General features: G+C 44.3%; 1 long non-coding RNA gene across 3 annotated transcripts in view; it reads right to left on the reverse strand.

Annotated features, from left to right (window-relative positions):
- Positions 1 to 12000, reverse strand: part of LOC135050824 (uncharacterized) — an 89634-nt gene that overhangs the window by 33494 nt on the left and 44140 nt on the right. Inside the window, exon 1 of one of the 3 annotated variants that reach the window (XR_010241853.1) lies at positions 9397 to 9506. The exons of 1 other annotated variant lie outside the window; for it this stretch is intronic. This is a non-coding gene — a long non-coding RNA (uncharacterized LOC135050824). Of the gene's footprint in view, positions 1 to 7526; positions 7608 to 9396; positions 9507 to 12000 lie in introns of those variants that run through there. One more of the 3 variants, XR_010241852.1, reaches the window with a different exon arrangement.

Below are 12000 nucleotides of genomic sequence, written 5' to 3' on the forward strand. Positions count from 1 at the left end.
CTGTTTTACGTCATCCAGCCTTCTATGTAAGGAGTTGACATTGTCGGTTAATACCTTCCACCTATCCATCCACTCTGGTGTCGGCCCCACAGGGGACGACATCCCATTTATCGGCCTCTGCTCCACCTCCACGTAACCTTCCTCATCCCACATGTCGACACAGCCGTACCGACACACAGCACACACACAGGGAATGCTCTGACTGAGGACAGAACCCCACAAAGTCCTCTGGGGAGACAGAGAGAGAGTATGCCAGCACACACCAGAGTGCTATATAATGCAGGGATTAACACTATAACTGAGTGATTTTTCCCCCAATAGCTGCTTGTATAAACAATATTGCGCCTAAATTTAGTGCCCCCCCCCCTCTCTTTTTAACCCTTTGAGCCTGAAAACTACAGGGGAGAGCCTGGGGAGCTGCCTTCCAGCTGCACTGTGAAGAGAAAATGGCGCCAGTGTGCTGAGGGAGATAGCTCCGCCCCTTTTTTGCGGACTTTTCTCCCGCTTTTTTATGGATTCTGGCAGGCGTATTTATCACATATATAGCCTCTGGGGCTATATATTGTGATATATTTGCCAGCCAAGGTGTTTTTATTGCTGCTCAGGGCGCCCCCCCCCCAGCGCCCTGCACCCTCAGTGACCGGAGTGTGAAGTGTGTATGAGGAGCAATGGCGCACAGCTGCAGTGCTGTGCGCTACCTTGGTGAAGACTGATGTCTTCTGCCGCCGATTTTCCGGACTCTTCTTGCTTTTGGCTCTGTAAGGGGGCCGGCGGCGCGGCTCTGGGACCGAACATCAATGGCCGGTTCCATGCGGTCGATCCCTCTGGAGCTAATGGTGTCCAGTAGCCTAAGAAGCCCAAGCTACCACCAGTTAGGTAGGTTCGCTTCTTCTCCCCTTAGTCCCTCGCTGCAGTGAGTCTGTTGCCAGCAGATCTTACTGTAAAATAAAAAACCTAAAATATACTTTCTCTCTAGGAGTTTAGGAGAGCCCCTAGTGTGCATCCAACTCAGCCGGGCACAGGATTCTAACTGAGGTCTGGAGGAGGGTCATAGTGGGAGGAGCCAGTGCACACCAGGTAGTCCTAAATCTTTCTTAGCTGTGCCCAGTCTCCTGCGGAGCCGCTATTCCCCATGGTCCTTACGGAGTCCCCAGCATCCACTAGGACGTCAGAGAAATGCAGGCGTTTCCATGCGTTTGTATGGAGGGTTCCTGACGTCAATTCCGGTCCCGGACAGGCTGAAGTGTTCGCAGCGGCTAAGTAAATCCTGGGCTACTCAGAGACTGCACAAGATCTACTCGTACAGCTCTGCTACACATGCGTTCGCACTCTTGCAAATCGAAAAAATACACTCTCAAATGGGTGGTGACTCTCTGTTCGCAGCAGTGCAAAAAACCCCTAGCGAGCGATCAGGTCTGAATTAGGCCCATTGTTATAAAGGTACTTGTTAGAGAACTTTAGGGAAAGTTTAACTGAGCAGTGAGGTGAACCATTTCCCTTGCAAACGGTCAGTTGTAAATGGTGAATTTTGACATATGTGTAAATTGTTTGACGCAAGCTGATTTTTGCACTGATGGTAGATGTTGGAGAATCCTGCTTCGAATAACCTGCAAAGCTGCGTTCCAGTAAAATAAAGTTACTACTGTTTTTTTAATTGTACCGAAATGTTTATAAACTAATGTAAAACTAAAGAAGTCTACCATAAAAGCCAAATATTAAAGCTCACTTGGGAAGATTACATGCACATTATGGGTTAAGAGGGGCCTGTACTGCTAGGAAAAGAGGTTTTAACAGGGGAAACGTGGCTCTCTGAGATGAGAAAGGATCTGGAATATAAAGGTTAATACAAAAATTTTAATACTACAACTGTATCAGTTATTACCACGTACACATGTATGTACAGTATATGCATTACAGAAATGTGTATCTTTTACACACAGATACAACTTCTTCTTTTAAATGAGCCCCTGAATGTCTGCACTCAGTCAATTTATTTATTCTGATACACATAAACAGGGCACACACTTGATCTGGTTTTCCATTGTATTGACAACCCTGATAATTACACACTTAATGTAATCAGCACTTACTGTAATCAGTCCCTACTGTAATTTGCACTTTGCTGAAGGTAAAGTCAGGAGTAAAGGGGGTTACACACGGAGCGATGTTTAGCTAATTTCTAAGCAATCTGACTAGATTTCTTAGAACATCGCTCTGTGTGTAGGGGTGCCGGCGACAGCGATGCGCGGTCCCGCTCGTCACTATCACTGGTGCTAGATTGGCCTGCATGCAGGCACAATCTAGTAGGTGCTCAATTTACCGCTGGGTGAAATGAGCGACCCCCTTGTCCGCCCCCCCTCGTTCAGCACATCACGCTGTACTGAGTGGGGGGAGATATGTGTGCTGAGCGGTCTGTGCTAGACCGCTCAGCATCACATCTCTGGGGAAATCTCCCCGTCAGTATGGCCCTTAAGTGACATTACCTATATGCAGTCTTTGTAAGGCCCTCACCGCTACCAATCTTTGTATGAGTAAAGTTGGAATTTCATTTTTCTCTTAGTGTTTCAAATAATCTTGATTTTTTTTTCTCTTAATCCCTCATGATTCTACATACTGAAGCCTATTGTCTTCAACTTCATCCCTAATGATTCTACCTTTTACAACTCATTGTCTTCAGCTTTGTTCCTCTTGACCCATCCTCTCAGGACTAAGGGGGACATTTACTAAGCAGTGATAAGAGCAGAGAAGTGAGCCAGTGGAGAAGTGCCCATGGCAACCAATCAACACTGAAGTAACATCTATAATTTGCATACTATAAAATTATACAGAGCTGCTGATTGGTTGATGGGGCAACTTCTCCACTGGCTCACTTCTCCGCTATTATCACTGCTTAATAAATGTCCCCTTAAGTGGCTTGGCCAGTCACGGTATGTCTCTGATTGCCAGCCAAGTGATTTTTTTTCCTGTGACATTTTGCTAAAGCCTCAATATAAACCATGTTGTAGTAGAGCTCCATTGTTACACTTTACAACACCACTCAAAGATATAGCAAGTGGAGATTGGTGTCCTGAAAAAAGTAGTCCTTGTGGCTTGTGTCTCATTTTGAGCTGTTGGTCAGCCTACTTAACAATCTGAATAACGAATCTCCGATTTTTATTCTGGATTGACAAATAGTCAAGAATTTGTTTGTTTAAAAGTCTTCCTGGCCCATGTTTGTTCATTGGAATGGATGGATTTCCTTTCAGTGCACACTGAGGCCACTGGAAGAAAAAGTGTCCAGAATTGAAAAAGTCCAATCTTGCTGTATTGCCCCTGAGTCAACATGTACATCCCAGAGATCAGTATGAGGACTAAAAGATGCAGGAGTCAGACAAAGAGTGGTCATGTTGTGCTACTATAGATAGAACAGTATGTCAGACCCAAGAAAGCTGCTTAAGGAGTGTATAGCTTTCAGCATGGATTTTACAAAAGCAGACAGAAACATCATCCAACAGACAATGTGACTGCCCAATCAACATGCCACAAAGGGGAAGGAAATACATACAGTGTGAGGGGCCATAACATCCTCATGAAAGAGGACTTGTAGTGAAGGCTGATTGACTGTATGTCACAGGTCCATTGTCTCCAATCTATCAACTTCAGATTGTTTGTCTCCCTGATAGCTGCCACAAATGGTTCTTTCCTGGGAGCGACCAGTAGTGTGGCAAGCTCCTGTCTATTGTTGTGATAGTGCATGAAATGGAGCAGCTCAACATTTCTTTGCAGTACAGAGACTTTGCAGGCCAGCAGGCCTGTAGCCTGATGCATACAATAATGGTTCTCTTGGTGCAGGTATGCCATCTGTGTGGGGGGTTTGAGTGGAATCATGTTATTCCCACTTTGAGTAAATTAGTATAATTCATACAGTTCTTTTTCAAATTATTTATTCTTTATTAGATATGAGAATAGTAGATCTCCCTTGAAAATAGAACAATTCTTGTATGCTTCAATACCCTTTTAAGGGGATTCTAGACACTAGTCACAATCTCAAAGTGGCAGCAAAAATGACCATCAAGTAATTCAAGATCAGAGATCAAACCTAATTTCAATGCTGCCTGATGCAACCTGCTCCAGTCAAATGTATATTGTGTTTGCATTTTTTTTTTTTTTAAATGAAAGTCATACTGCATTGGAGTAGAGATCCCAACAATGCAATGAAATGAGTACCAAAATCAGTAGCGTAAGTACCGAAGATGCAGGGGGTGCAGTTGCTATGGGTGCCCCAAGCTGCTTCCAGGGCCCACTGTTCCCCTGCACCCATTCACCAGCTGCCCCCAAGGCCCGTAGCTTCCCTTCACCCCCGTCAAGAATGGCCGCCACTATCATAAATAAACCCCCATTCCCTGGAGGCTGCAGTTGCATGGAGGATGCAGCAAGGGGGTAGAGTACCTGGCCGCCACAGAGTGCCGTGATTTGCGGGTATTTAGGGAGCATGGCCTAATGCCAGGGGATACCTCTGCTGGACTGTAGTCAGGTAGTGGTCATTCCCCCACCCTCTCTCTCTCCCTCCCCTCTGACACTCTCTCTCTCTCTCTCTTGCTCCTCTCTCTTTATCTCTATCTGATGACACACTCTCTCTCTCTTCCTGACATACTCCCTTTCTTTCCCTGAAACTGTCTATCTTTCTGCCTGATACTGTCTTTCTCCCTCCCTGACACTGGGGGCAATTCAGAGATAGACGCAGCCGTGCATCTGTATGCAGCGGCCCTGTCCATCTGGCCTGCACATGCACCGCAGTGCGCATGCGCGACCCTTCTTCTTGCGGACGCATCCTGGAAGGATGATTGACGACGGCGGGCGTTCGGGGGCGTGTTTTGGCATTGTGGGGGCATGGCGGCCAAAATGGTGGCGTGTCACAAACGTTTTTGGGGTAGCTACGTGATGGTAGGCAGCAGTCGACCTTAAATCGATGTGTCTGCAATTAAGTTGGGGCCCCCAGCATGTGAGGAGCTGGACGCAGATCTTGTTGTGGATGCAATAATCTGCATCCATCTCTGAATGTTGTCCACTTTCTCTCTCCATCCCTGACACTGTGTCTCTCCCTGTCTCCCTGACACTATCTCTCTCTCTCTCCCTGTCTCTGACACTGTCTCTGAGGGGGTGGGGTGGTTTGGGGGCTTTCAAGATTTTGCAGTGGGGCCGACAAACTTCTACTTACACCCCTGACCAAAGCTTTAACCTTGGTAATGTGTATTATATGACCACGTGAACTAGCTTTGACCCCCTGTATGCAGAAGATGTTATCAAAATTACTTAGGGCATGCACTGCTACATATGTGATCTGGACCAAAAACAAACTGTCCATTAGGGTGTACTAATGTAATTGGGCTAGGTTTTACCTAATAATCCAACACTTTTTGCAGACAGGCATCTTTCCTGACCTACTAAAGGAAACAGTTGTGAAACGTTTTTAATGAAGCCTCCTTTGGACCCAAGGGAAGGTGATTGTGAAAGTGGTTGCAATGCAATTGAAAACCTGACAGCAATCTTCTCCAATTTATTAGGCACCCAAAAGCTTTTGATTTACAGCTCCCACCTTTCATTCTTTCAGTCTCACAGTCAGCAAGACCTCCTTTCTAGAAAGCTTTAAAAACACTCACATGTTGTAATCAAACATTTCATTAATAGTTTAATACACAACTACTTGTCATAATACCCAAAGCTTCACATTATTTTCATTCTTCTATAATTAATTTCTGTGTTTATTTGAACATTGGGCCTAATTCAGATCTGATCACAGGAGCAAATTTGTTAGCTAAAGGGCAAAACCATGTGCACTGCAGGGGGGCAGATATAACATGTGCAGAAAGAGTTAGATTTGGGTGGGTTATTTTGTTTCTATGCAGGGTAAATACTGGCTGCTTTATTTTTACACTGCAATTTAGATTTCAGTTTGAACACACCACACCCAGATCTGTCTCTGCACATGTTATATCTGTCCCCCTGCAGTGCACATGGTTTTGACCATTACCTAAAAAATGTGCTGCTGCGATCAGATATGAATTAGGTCCATTGTGTTTTAATCTGCAATGTAAAGTGCTATGCATTCTAATGGGAGAATTTTTTTTGTATTATATTGTATTAAATTATTTGTATTATTCCTACCACTACTACAATGACAATCCAACTACTAAATCATACTTCCCAACTGTCCCGATTTCTGCGGGACAGTCCCGCTATTCGGACACTGTCCCGCTGTCCCTCCCGCGGGTCACAGTGTCCCGCGGGTGGAGGGGCAGTTGGGGGAGGCTTTGATCACCCGCTGCTCTGCTCTGCAAAGCAGCAAGTGATCTCTGAATAGACGCTGTGTGCACGCGCACAGCATCTATTCAGTGCGCGCGAATGTCCCTCCACAGAAGGATTCAAAGTTGGGAGGTATGCTAAATACGGTACTTTTTTATTGAAAAGCTATTCAGAGGTTTTTACTGCATGCTGCCATTTTTTATGCAAAATTCCTACATGTATATAATCTAGAATACCCCTCCCTTTCATGCACCTGAAAAGTATTACTAAATTGATTGAGCAGCTACCATTTTATATTGTTGTTTTGAGACGCATAGATGGGACCAGCATATGAAGGGCATGATGGTTCTTGTAGTGGCATTTGGAGGACCTAGTGGTGACTCCGGGTGAGTTGGCTCTCAATTTAGATATATTTTTGCATGTGCTGTTTTCATGTAGCATAACCATAAGCAATTACTGTATATGATCCAGAGTGGGTGCTGCTATCATGTAGAATTAGGGACAACCAGTATCAGAGAAGCCTTGATGCAGCCTGGTGGCTTAACCATCTTTGCAAATACAGTGTAAGCAACTGAGATCTCTGAATTGTCTATTATCATGTAGTTTTAAATCTTTTTGCTGTGCTGGAGGGAAATGTTTTTCTTTTTTTGTTTAGGATACCCCTTCCTTTCATGCACCTGAAAAGTATTACTAAACTGATTGACCAGCTACCATTTTATATTATAGCAAGGTTTAAAAATATAGACAGAGAAAAATATTCCCCTAACTATATTATTTTGTTTAAAAAATAAATAAATGTATGTATGTTTTTATTTAAATTAGTTTAAAATGCATGTATACATTATAATGTTCATGTTTAAATTAGTGCTTCTTATATGATGTTATAAATGTGTTCAGTTTTGCTTTCTGTTGCACTTTAAATCTATTCGCTACTGTTCTATGAAACGGATAATCACAACGGGATGCGGTCAAGATGCCGCCGGCCGGAATCCCGACCGCCACAATCCCGACATATTTTCCGTCCGTGGGTGTCCACGACACCCATAGATGGAGAATATAATAGTGTGCCGAGCGTAGCGAGGCACCGAGCCCGCAAGGGGCTGCGTTCCGCTCGCCACCCCTGTCGGGATTGTGTGGTCGGGATTCCGGCGTCGGTATTTCGACCGCAGGGATTCCGGCCGGCGGCATTTAGTACTGATCCCATCACAACAAGTCAGGAGACTGTTATTTATTTGCTCACATACCTCCAACACTATCAACAGACTTCTGCGCTTCTTGACTACGGGGGTAATTCCAAGTTGATCGCAGCAGGATTTTTGTTAGCAATTGGGTAAAACCATGTCCACTGCAGGGGAGGTAGATATAACATGTGCAGAGAGATTAGATTTGGGTGTGGTGTGTTCAATCTGCAATCTAATTTGCAGTGTAAAAATAAAGCAGCCAGTATTTACCCTGCACAGAAACAATATAACCCACCCAAATCTAACTCTCTCTGCACATGTTATATCTGCCTCCCCTGCAGTGCACATGGTTTGCCCAACTGCTAAAAAAATTCCTGCTGCGATCAACTTGGAATTACCCCCTATGGAAACAACATTGTGATCAGGGCTGCCATCAGAAATTGTGGGGCCTGGGACCGGTGGTGCAAGTACAATTTTTTTCTTAGTGGTACTGATAGTAACAATGGGTGTGGCCACATGTCATGAGGGGGTGTTGTCACACAAAACTAGTGGAGTGGCGACATGACAATTGGGGCATGGTCACATTATGCAACACAGCGTAATGCCCATTTCACATTATGCCACACACTGTAATGCTTATTACACATTATGCCAGACACCGTAATGCCCATTACACATGCCAGACACCGTAATGCCCATTACACATTATGCCACACCATAATGCCTACTACAAATTATACCACACACTGTAATGCCTATTACATATTATACCACAAACAGTTATTCCAATGACACCATTTTAAGTCCCACACACAAAAATGTCCCTTACAAATTATGCCCCACAGTAAGGCTTCTAATTACTTGCGGCCAGGGATTTCATGGCAAAAGATGCAGCTTCTGCATCTTCTCCTTGTGGCACCAGCGTTCCTGTCACTTCTGGGTAACGCTATACATGCAGTGGCATAATAATAATACATATTGCACCCCCCCCCCCCCCCCATGGCATGTTAGTGCCTCTTACACACACAATGCCCCATGCTGTGCTGCTTACATGCATAATGCCCCACTAGTGTCACTTACACACATTGCCCCCTGCAGTGTCGCTTATCACATAATGCCTCTAGTAGGACTTACCGCCCTACATGCTCGTTGCCAGGGATTTCTTGCTCGTTGCCATGTGTTACATGTTGATTATCAAGGGTTTCTTGTTCATTACCAGGGGTTGCATGCTCATTGCGGACAGAGACCCTGTGCCCTGCAGCACCGGTATTCCATACCACCCTACTTCCAGCACTGCCTGAGACCGACAAAATAGACAGGTCCCCCCACCCGCATTGTGACATCATATATACAGTATGTTGATTTGTTTTTAAGTGTGGACTTTACATAATCTTACATCTAGATCATCAAATACTCAAGTGGCAATACTTTCACTGCCTACACCTCTGCCTGCAGAACAGCAGGAGAATATATGACTCTGGATGCAAAATTTAAAAAACATCTATCTGTGTACATGTGCAGCAAATTTTTAATTCATATTCCAATTCAAATCAGTATGTTGCCTTCATACACAAATTGGCATATTCTTTACATATAATAAAGATATCATACATCGCATATACATTGCACTGACTTCTTATTCAGCTGTATGATGCTGCACTATATACACCAGTACACCAGGCACGTGTAAGCTCACCAGTCCCCGCACAGCTCCTGACTAGTCTGTGGGGTAGAGGAGACCAGTAGCCACCAGCAGCTGGCCGAGTGGGTGTGTCAGGGGTGAGCACAGGACCCCACCCCTCCGCTGGTGTGCAGTATATATAAAGGTACTGAGGCGGTTATCTGCCTCCTCCTCACCTGCAACATCTGCACTGCCAGCACCGACCCCTCCTCCTCCCATTTACCAAATTGCCCACCCCACACAGGGTCTCACCTCTTTCTGCCAGAATGATTTACCTTCTCCCCCTGCCGGTAAGTGGCTACACAGGCCCCCGATGGCTCCACTCTGAATACTGCAGAACCATCTGGTGGTTCCTGCATCCATTTCCTGGTTACTGCTGTTACTTGTTGCTGAGTCATTTGGTCCTTGGGGCAGCCTCTAGTGGCCACCGTCGCACATAACAGAGGTTAAGAGGAGCCTTAGCCTTTTATTATACAGGTTGAGTATCCCTTATCCAAAATGCTTGGGACCAGAGGTATTTTGGATATCGGATTGTTCCGTATTTTGGAATAATTGCATACCATAATGAGATATCATGGGGATGGGACCTAAGTCTAAGCACAGAATGCATTTTTGTTACATATACACCTTATACACACAGCCGGAAGGTAATTTTAGACAATATTTTTTGTAACTTTGTGCATTAAACAAAGTGTATCTACATTCACACAATTCATTTATGTTTCATATACACCTTATACACACAGCCTGAAGGTCATTTAATACAATATTTTTAATAAGTTTGTGTATTAAACAAAGTTTGTGTACATTGAGCCATAAAAAAACAAAGGTTTCACTATCTCACTCTCACTCAAAAAAGTCCGTATTTCGGAATATTCCGTATTTCGGAATATTTGGATATGGGATACTCAACCTGTACAGGATAACTTGTACATAAAAGACAAAATGTAAAGCGTATCTGTTGTCACGTATCGGTGGAAGACTGTAATCAGGGGCAGTACGGATGGTGTAATGGTAAGCATTACTGCCTCACAGCACTAAGGTCATGGGTTTGATTCTCACCATGGCCCTAACTGTGCGGAATTTGTATATTCAACCTGTGCTTGCAACGGTTTCCTCCGGGTATTCCGGTTTCCAAAAATATACTGGTAGGTTAACTGGCTCCCAACAAAAAAATTAACCCTAGCGTGAATGTGTCTGTGTGTACATGTGGCAGGGAATATAGATTGTAAGCTCCACTGGGGCAGGGACTGATGTGAATAGGCAAATATTCTCTGTAAAGCGCTCTGGAATATGTGTGCGCTATATAAATAACTGGTAATAAATCAAACTCCACCATCTGCATCCATTTCCTGGTTACTGCTGTTACTTGTTGCCGAGTCCCAGGATGGCAAGTAATCTGGGGTTGCAGCATAGTATATGGATGAAGGGGTGCTGTGTATGTGGTATATGGAGGAACTTTATGGAAGGGTATGGTGGTGCAGTGTGTATAAAGGGGCAGTATATGGTGGGGGGTTTAGAATATGGAAGAGGATGGGGCTGCAGTGTATATAGGGGCAGTATATGGTGGGGGTACAGTGTGTGTGTGTCCCGAATAGAGCTCCATCAGGTGTCTTCCAGTAGCTGCCAGTGGCACCATGGAGGTGAGGAGCAGCGTTAGCCTTTTACATATATATAGATATTTCTATTAATTTAACAGTAAGTGGAAATCAAATGAATGGATAGTAAATTCTGTTAATTTTGAATATGAAAGGTAGTTATAAATGGCAACTGCCAAACCAAAAACCTACCCCTACCCCCACTCTCTCTCTCTCTAGCACCCTCTCTCCATATGCAGCAAGTGTGAAACAATCAGATCAGTATTTTTTATTAATTGGCAGCAGGCTGTAACATCTCCCTGCATTATCACTTTCACTTTCAGCTGTGACAGCTTGCAGCACACAAAGGAGTAATTTGGTCCTTGGGGCAGCCTCTAGTGGCCACCATCGCACATAACAGAGGTGAAAAGGGGCCTTAGCCTTTTATTATACAGGATAACTTGTACATAAAAGACAAAATGTAAAGCGTATCTGTTGTCACGTATCGGTGGAAGACTGTAATCAGGGGCAGTACGGAGGGTGTGATGGTTAGCATTACTGCCTCACAGCACTAAGGTCATGGGTTTGATTCTCACCATGGCCCTAACTGTGCGGAGTTTGTATATTCAGCCTGTGCTTGCATCGGTTTCCTCCGGGTATTCCGGTTTCCTCCCGCAATCCAAAAATATACTGGTAGGTTAACTGGCTCCCAACAAAAAAATTAACCCTAGCGTGAATGTGTCTGTGTGTACATGTGGTAGGGAATATAGATTGTAAGCTCCACTGGGGCAGGGACTGATGTGAATAGGCAAATATTCTCTGTAAAGCTCTCTGGAATATGTGTGCGCTATATAAATAACTGGTAATAAATCAAACTCTATGCTAACAGCTTTAAGTCCAGACACTGGACCAGATTCAGAGATGAATGGGCTCTATAAGTGTCTCTCTACTGCTTCCTTCAAATGGAGGACATCGAGAAGGGTGTTGCTGCAATACTCGCTCCCATTCACAATTGCAAGACTTCCATCGGGCTGCACCTACAGTACTCTGTGGAATGTCACAATAAGACTCTCCTCTACTCTCCAAACCTTCAAGCTTTCCCTGAAAACCCAGCTCCTCAGGCAAGCTTATCAACTTCCATTACTGCCCACATAACCTTCATAAATATTAATATTAATTACATCCCCTCTGTACAGTCCACACATCCTAACATACAGTATTTTCTTTTTCTTTAATATGATATCCTCCTGACCTATAGTCAACATTGCTGTGTGACTAT

This window comes from Pseudophryne corroboree, chromosome 2 (assembly GCF_028390025.1).
Source record: "Pseudophryne corroboree isolate aPseCor3 chromosome 2, aPseCor3.hap2, whole genome shotgun sequence".
NCBI lineage: Eukaryota > Metazoa > Chordata > Amphibia > Anura > Myobatrachidae > Pseudophryne > Pseudophryne corroboree.